This window comes from Salvelinus namaycush, chromosome 4, assembly GCF_016432855.1.
Source record: "Salvelinus namaycush isolate Seneca chromosome 4, SaNama_1.0, whole genome shotgun sequence".
NCBI classification, from domain to species: domain Eukaryota; kingdom Metazoa; phylum Chordata; class Actinopteri; order Salmoniformes; family Salmonidae; genus Salvelinus; species Salvelinus namaycush.
This window is the reverse complement of record NC_052310.1, coordinates 28025936-28035162: the sequence shown is the minus strand read 5'-3', so window position 1 is coordinate 28035162 and position 9227 is coordinate 28025936.

The window sequence follows — 9227 nt, the reverse complement described above, 5'->3', positions numbered from 1 at the left end:
TATCCCAGTTTAGGTCACCTAACAGAACGAACTCTGAAGATAGATGTGGGGCAATCAATTCACATATGGTGTCCAGGGCACAGCTGAGAGCTGAGGGGGTCTATAACAGGCGACAACAGTGAGAGACTTATTTCTGGAGAGATTCATTTTTAAAATTAGAAGCTCGAACTGTTTGGGCATAGACCTGGAAAGTATGACAGAACTTTGCAGGCTATCTCTGCAGTATATTGCAACTCCTTCCCCTTTGGCAGTTCTATCTTGATGGAAAATGTTGTAGTTGGGGATGGAAATCTCAGAATTTTTGGTGGCCTTCCTAAGCCAGGATTCATACACGGCAAGGACATCAGGGTTAGCGGAGTGTGCTAAAGCAGTGAGTAAAACAAACTTAGGGAGGAGGCTTCTGATGTTAACATGCATGAAACCAAGGCTTTTTCGGTTACAGAAGTCAAGAAATGAGAGTGCCTGGGGACACACAGGGCCTGGGGACACGCAGGGCCTGGGTTAACCTCCACATTACCCGAGGAACAGAGGAGGAGTAGGATGAGGGTATGGCTAATGGCTATCAAAACTGGTTGTCTAGTGCATTGAGGACAGAGGATAAAAGGAGCAGATTTCTGGGCGTGGTAGCATAGATTCAGGGCATAATGTACAGACAGGTATGGTGGGATGCTGGTACAGTGTAGAAAAACCCAGGCATTGAAAGATGATAAGAGAGGTTGCATCTCTGGACACGCTAGTTATGCTAGCGTATAACTAGCGTATCTGAGGCATGTTGACTGGGACTAGGGGCTCCGCAGTACACTAAAACAATGATAACTATCCTAAACAACAGTATACGACCCTGCCTCACACAGGAAGCGGCGCAGGTCCTAATCCAGGCACTTGTCATCTCCCGTCTGGATTACTGCAACTCGCTGTTGGCTGGGCTCCCTGCCTGTGCCATTAAACCCCTACAACTCATCCAGAACGCCGCAGCCCGTCTGGTGTTCAACCTTCCCAAGTTCTCTCACGTCACCCCGCTCCTCCGCTCTCTCCACTGGCTTCCAGTTGAAGCTCGCATCCGCTACAAGACCATGGTGCTTGCCTACGGAGCTGTGAGGGGAACGGCACCTCCGTACCTTCAGGCTCTGATCAGGCCCTACACCCAAACAAGGGCACTGCGTTCATCCACATCTGGCCTGCTCGCCTCCCTACCTCTGAGGAAGTACAGTTCCCGCTCAGCCCAGTCAAAACTGTTCACTGCTCTGGCACCCCAATGGTGGAACAAACTCCCTCACGACGCCAGGTCAGCGGAGTCAATCACCACCTTCCGGAGACACCTGAAACCCCACCTCTTTAAGGAATACCTAGGATAGGATAAAGTAATCCTTCTAACCCCCCCCCCCCTTAAAAGAGTTAGATGCACTATTGTAAAGTGGTTGTTCCACTGGATATCATAAGGTGAATGCACCAATTTGTAAGTCGCTCTGGATAAGAGCGTCTGCTAAATGACTTAAATGTAAATGTATACAAGGCATATTGACATTTGAGAGAGACATAAAGCGAGGCATAAAGCAATCACAGGTGTTGATTGGGAGAGCTAGCTAAGACATCAACGGGAAAGACAACAACAGCTAATCAGCTAAGACAACAACAACCGGTAAAATGGCGATGAATGGGCAGAGAGGGTCGGTTAACTACACACAAGGCACAGGGCCTGAGTTCGAGGCTGGGGCAGACAGATAAACAAAATAAACAAAATGGAGTACCGTGATTAATGAACAGTCCAGCATCAGCTATGTAGCCAAGTGATCATAAGGTCCATTGAACAGCAATAGATGAAACAGTGAAGCCGCTGGGTAGTCTTTACTACGCTAGCAAGCGGGAGACACGGCGTTTAAACTTAGCAGGCCGCGGCTAGTAGAAGCGTCTGCTCCGACGTCCGGCAAATCCCGGTTGAGGGCACAGCGGATAGAGTTACGTCGGCAGACCAGTCGTGGTGGTACGACGGGGCACCGTGTCGACAAAGGGTCCAGGCCAGTTGGCGAAAGAGGTATTGTAGTTGTAGTAATTTCGTTTGCTAACCGGGAGATGCGTCTGGCTCGCGGCTAACCGGTGCTAGCTTCGGGACAGGGGCGTTAGCCACTATAGCCACTCGGTAGCAGCTAGCTAGCAGCGTTGATCCGATGCAAAGGTCCAGAGCTTACAGCAAGGATCCGGTGGAGTAGTGGATTCTAGCCGTTTTGGGGTAGAGTCCGGGAGGCATCAGCTATGTAGCCGAGTGATCACTGAGCGGGCCGGGAGGTGGGCCTGGCTCAGAGCTAGCTTCTGAGAGCTAGCTAGCTGTGATGATCAGGACTAATGGTCCAGGGCTTACGGCAGGAATCCGGCGTTGTAGTGGAGAAAACAGTCCGATACTGTCAGGCTGGCAAGTATTATCCAGGCTAAAAGTGTCTGTGCAGAAGGTAAAGGCCGCTAGCAGTGGCTGACAATGACTAAATAGCTAGTAGCTAATTAGCTGGTTAGCTTCTGATGGCTAGCTTCTGATGGAGGTTCTGGCTATGAGGTCTAAAAATAGCGGATCCGTATCACATTGGGTGAGGCTGGTTACCGGAAGGTATATTAAAAAAAAATTTAAATGGAAAAGAGATTGAACATAAATTTAAATATATACCAAAAAAAAATACAAAACGTACAAGGGAGAACGACAAACCATGTCTCCACTGCTACGCCATCTTGGATCTCTTCTGGGAAGGCTTCCACTAGATGTTGGAACATTACTGCAGGGACTTGCTTCCATTCAGCCACAAGAGCATTAGTGCGGTTGGGCACGGATGTTGGGCTATTTGGCCTAGCTCGCAGTCGGCGTTCCAATTCATCCCAAAGGTGTTTGATGGGGTTGAGGTCAGGCCAGTCAAGTTCTTCCATACTGATTTCGACAAACCATTTCTGTATGGACCTGGCTTTGTGCACAGGGGCATTGTCATGCTGAAACAGGAAAAGGCCTTCCCCAAACTGTTGCCACAAAGTTGGAACTACAGAATTGCCTAGAATGTCATTTTATGCTGTAGCATTAAGATTTCCCTTCACTGGAACTAATGAGACTAGACCAAACCATGAAAAACAGCCCCAGACCATTATTCCTCCTCCAGCCGATGCGTCGCATTGCGCATGGTGATCTTAGGCTTGTGTGCGACTGCTCGGCCAAGGAATCCCATTTCATGCCAATGTTTGTCTATGGAGATTGCATGGCTGTATGCTCAATTTTATACACCTGTCAGCAACGGATATACCCGAATCCACTCATTTGAAGGGGTGTCCACATACTTTTGTACATATGGTGTCTTAAACATTCTATTTTCACATACTGAGAATGCGTCATGCGTGATTGCGTGGTTACCCGCTATTTGTTGATTTTGGTAGCGTATTCCTATATCTAAACTCAGCAAAAAAATAAACGTCCTTTCACTGTCAACTGTGTTTATTTTCAGCAAACTTAACATGTGTAAATATTTGTTTGAACATAAGATTCAACAACTGAGACAAACTGAACAAGTTCCACAGACATGTGACTAACAGAAATGGAATAATGTGTCCCTGAACAAAGGGGCGGTCAAAATCAAAAGTAACAGTCAGTATTTGGTGTGGCCACCAGCTGCATTAAGTACAGCAGTGCATCTCCTCCTCATGGACTGCACCAGATTTGCCAGTTCTTGATGTGAGATGTTGCCACTCTTCCACCAAGGGACCTGCAAGTTCCCAGACATTTCTGGGGGGAATGGCCCTAGCCCTCACCCTCCGATCCAACAGGTCTCAGACGTGCTCAATGAGATTGAGATCCGGGCTCTTCGCTGGCCATGTCAGAACACTGACATTCCTGTCTTGCAGGAAATCACGCACAGAACGAGCAGTATGGCTGGTGGCATTGTCATGCTGGAGGGTCATGTCAGGATGAGCCTGCAGGAAGGGTACCACATGAGGGAGGATAATGTCTTCCCTGTAACGCACAGCGTTGAGATTGCCTGCAATGACAACAAGCTCAGTCCGAGGATGCTGTGACACACCGCCCCAGACCATGACGGGCCCTCCACCTCCAAATCGATCCCGCTCCAGAGGACAGGCCGCGGTGTAACGCTCATTCCTTCGACGATAAACCCGAATCCGACCATCACCCCTGGTGAGACAAAACCGTGAATCGTCAGTGAAGAGCACTTTTTTCCAGTCCTGGCTGGTCCAGCGACGGTGGGTTTGTGCCCATAGGCGACCTGGTTGTCGGTGATGTCTGGTGAGGACCTGCCTTACAACAGGCCTACAAGCCCTCAGTCCAGCCTCTCTCAGCCTACTACGGATAGTCTGAGCACTGATGGAGGGATTGTGCGTTCCTGGTGTAACTCAGGCAGTTGTTGCTGCCATCCTGTACCTGTCCCGCAGGTGTGATGTTCGGATGTACCGATCCTGTGCAGGTGTTGTTACACGTGGTCTGCCACCGCGAGGACGATCAGCTGTCCGTCCTGTCTCCCTGTAGCGCTGTCTTAGGCGTCTCACAGTACGGACATTGCAATTTATTGCCCTGGCCACATCTGCAGTCCTCATGCCTCCTTGCAGCATGCCTAAGGCACGTTCACACAGATGAGCAGGGACCCTGGGCATCTTTCTTTTTGTGTTTTTCAGAGTCAGTAGAAAGGTCTCTTTAGTGTCCTAAGTTTTCATAACTGTGACCTTAATTGCCTATTGTCTGTAAGGCTGTTAGTGTCTTAACGACCGTTCCACAGGTGCGTGTTCATTAATTGTTTATTGTTCATTGAACAAGCATGGGGAACAGTGTTTAAACCTTTTACAATGAAGATCTGTGAAGTTATTTGGATTTTTGCGATTTATCTTTGAAAGACAGGGTCCTGAAAAAGGGACGTTTCTTTTTTTGCTGAGTTTATGTGATATCAACAGTGATATATTTTCTGCATGATTTAAATATTGACTGGCTCTTATCAAGCTGCCTACTCAAGAAAAATCTTAAAACTGTAGTGCCTGCAACATGGTTCAGGTTGTCAGTCAACCGACCAGGGTATTTACAAACAGCACAGGAATGAAATCATCAACATGTATTGATCACAGCTTTACTAATGCTGCAGAAATGTGCTTTAAAGTAGTATCCAAATCCATAGGATGTCGTGATCACATTATAATAGCCATATCTAGGAAAACCCAAATTCCAAAGGCTGGGCCTAATATAGTGTATAAGAGGTCATACAATACGTTTTGTAGGGATTCATATGATGATGATGTAAAGAATATTTACTGGTCTGTGGTGTGTGATGAGGAGCAACCAGACACTGCACTTGACACATTTATGAAATTGCTTTTTCTAGTTATTAATAAGCACGCACCCATTAAGAAAATGATCTGTAAAAACTCTTAAATCCCCTTTGATTGATGAGGATTTAAAAAATGTTATGGTTGAGAGGGATCAGGCAAAAGGTATGGCAAATAAGCTTCAGACCAACTGATTGGCAAAAATATATAGTATAAAGCTTTGGAGCACCTTAAATTACATTTTGGGGAAAAAAGCCAACTTGGCTCCATCATTCATTGAATCAAATGGCTCATTTATCATAAAACCCACTGATATTGCCAACTACTTTAATTACTTTTTCCTTGGCAAGATAAACAAACTTAGGAATGAAATGCCAGCAACAAACACTGACACTACACATTTAAGTATATCTGACCAAATTATGAAAGACAAGAATTGTACTTTTGATTTCTGTAAAGTCAGTGTGGAAGAGGTAAAAATGATTGTTGTCTATCAACAATGACAAGCCACCGGGGTCTGACCATCTGGATGGAAAATTACTGAGGATAATAGCGTACGATATTGCCACATCTTCAATTTCAGCCTACTATAAAATGTGTGCCCTCAGGCCTGGAGGGAAGCTAAAGCCATTCCGCTACCTAAGAATAGTAAAGCCCCCTTTACTGGCTTAAATAGCCGACCAATCAGCCTGTTACCAACCCTTAGTAAACTTCTGGAAAAAAATGTGTTTGACCAGATACAATGCTATTTCACAGTAAACAAATTGAAAACAGACTTTCAGCACGCATATAGGGAAGGACACTCAACAAGCGTGACACTTACACAAATGACTGATGACTAGCTGAGAGAAATTGATGAAAAAATGATTGTGGGGGCTGTCTTGTTAGACTTCAGTGCAGCTTTTGACATTATTGATCATAGTCTGCTGCTGGGAAAACGTATGTGTTATGGCTTTACACCCCCTGCTATAATGTGGATAAAGAGTTATTTGTCTAACAGAACACAGTAGAAGCAGGAATTCCCCAGGGTATATGTTTATAGGCCCCTTGCTTTTTAAAATCTTTACTAACGACATGCCACTGGCTTTGAGTAAGGCCAGTGTGTCTATGTATGCGGATGACTCAACACTATACACGTCAGCTACTACAGCGACTGCAATGACTGCAACACTTAACAAAGAGCTGCAGTTAGTTCCGGAATGGGTAGGAAGGAATAAGTTAGTCCTAAATATTTCCAAAACTAAAAGCATTGTATTTGGAACAAATCATTCAATAAACCCTAAACCTCAACTACATCTCGAGGAGGACAATGCTCCATGCCACACAGCCAGGTCAATCAAGGTGTGGATGGAGGACCATCAGATCAAGACCCTGTCATGGCCAGCCCAGTCTCCAGACCTGAACCCCATTGAAAACCTCTGGAATGTGATCAAGAGGAAGATGGATGGTCACAAGCCATCAAACAAAGCCGAAATGCCTGAATTTTTGCGCCAGGGGTGGCATAAAGTCACCCAACATCAATGTGAAAGACTGGTGGAGAGCATGCCAAGACGCATGAAAGCTGTGATTGAAAATCAGGGTTATTCCACCAAATATTGATTTCTGAACTCTTCCTAAGATAAAACATTAGTATTGTGTTGTTTAAAAATGAATATGAACTTATTTTCTTTGCATTATTCGAGGTCTGACAACACTATCTTTTTTGTTATTTTGACCAGTTGTCATTTTCTGCAAATAAATGCTCTAAGTTACAATGTTTTTATTTGGAATTGGAGAGAAATGTTGTCAGTAGTTTATAGAATAAAAAAAAAAACATTTTACCCAAACACATACCTATAAATGGTAAAACCAGAGAAACTGATAATTTTGCAGTGGTCTCTTAATTTTTTCCAGAGCTATATATACAGTACTAGTCAAAAGTTTGGACTCATTCAAGGGTTTTTCTTTATTTTTACTATTTTCTACATTGTAGAATAATAGTGAAGACATCAAAACTATCGAATAACACATATGGAATCATGTAGTAACTGAAAAAGCGTTAAACAAATCAAAATAAAATGTATATTTGAGATTGTGGAGGCCAGGTCATCTGATGCAGCACTCCATCACTCTACTTCTTGGTCAAATAGCCCTTACACAGCCTGGAGGTGTGTTGGGTCATTGTCCTGTTGAAAAACAAATGATAGTCCCACTAAGCGCAAACTAGATGGGATGGCATATCGCTGCAGAATGCTGTGGTAGCCATGCTGATTAAGTATGCCTTAAATTCTAAATAAATCACTGACAGTGTCACCAGCAAAGCACCCCCCTCCTCTATGCTTCACGGTGGGAACCACACATGTAGAAATCATCTGTTCACCTACTCTGCGTCTTACAAAGAGACGGCGGTTGGAACCAAAAATCTAACATTTTGACTCATCAGACCAAAGGACAGATTTCCATCAGTCTAATGTCCATTGCTCGTGTTACTTGGCCCAAACAAGTCTCTTCTTCTTATTGGTGTCCTTTAATAGTGGTTTCTTTGCAGCAATTCGACCATGTAGGCCCGATTCACGCAATCTCCTCTGAACAGTTGATGTTGAGATGTGTCTGTTACTTGAACTTTGTGAAGATTTATTTGGGCTGCAATTTCTGAGGCAGGTAACTCTTATGAACTTATCCTCTGCAGCAGAGGTAACTCTGGGTCTTCCTTTCTTGTGGCGGTCCCCATGAGAGTCAGTTTCATCATGGCGCTTGATGTTTTTTGCGATTTCACTTGAGGAAACTTTCAAAGTTCTTGAAATTATCCGGATTGACTGACCTTTGTGTCATAAAGTAATGATGGACTGTCATTTCTCCAGCATCCCGGAGTCGCCTCTTCACTGTTGACGTTGAGACTGGTGTTTTGCGGGTACTATTTAATGAAGCTGCCAGTTGAGGACAAACTAGACACTCTAATATACTTGTCCTCTTGCTCAACTGTGCACCGGGGCCTCCCACTCCTCTTTCTATTCTGGTTAGAGCCAGTTTGGCTGTTCTGTGAAGGGAGTATTACACAGCGTTGTAAGAGATCTTCAGTTTCTTGGCAATTTCTCGCATGGAATAGCCTTAATTTCTCAGAACAAGAATAGACTGATGAGTTTCAGAAGAAAGTTATTCGCTTCTGGCCATTTTGAGCCTGTAATCGATCCCACAAATGCTGATGCTCCAGATACTCAACTAGTCTAAAGAAGGCCAGTTATATTGCTTCTTTAATCAGAACAACAGTTTTCAGCTGTCCTAACATAATTGCAAAAGGGTTTTCTAATGATCAATTAGCCTTTAAAAATGCTAAACTTGGTTTAGCTAACACAACGTGCCATTGGAACACAGGAGTGATAGTTGCTGATAATGGGCCTCTGTACACCTTTGTAAATATTCCTTTAAAATAATCTGCCGTTTCCAGCTACAATAGTAATTTACAACATTAACAATGTATACACTGTATTTCTGATCAATTTGATGTTATTTTAATGGACAAAAAAACGTGTTTTTCTTTGAAAAACAAGGACATTTCTAAGTGACCCCAAACTTTTGAACGGTAGTGTATATTTAGGTGAAAAAACTGTGTATATATTTATATATATATATATATATTTATACACACAGTACCAGTCAAAAATTTGGACACACCTTCTCATTTAAGGGTTTTTCTTTATTTGTACTAGTTTCTACATTGGAGACACCTACTACCATACCCCGTTCAAAGGTACTTACAGTTTCTTTCTTGCCCATTCACCCTCTGAATGGCACACATACACAATCCATGTTTCAATTGTCTCAAGGTTTAAAAATCCTTCTTTAACCTGTCTCCTCCCCTTCATCTACACTGATTGAAGTGGATTTAACAAGTGACATCAATAAGGGATCATAGCTGTCACCTGGATTCACCTGGTCAGTTTATGTCATTGAAATAGCAG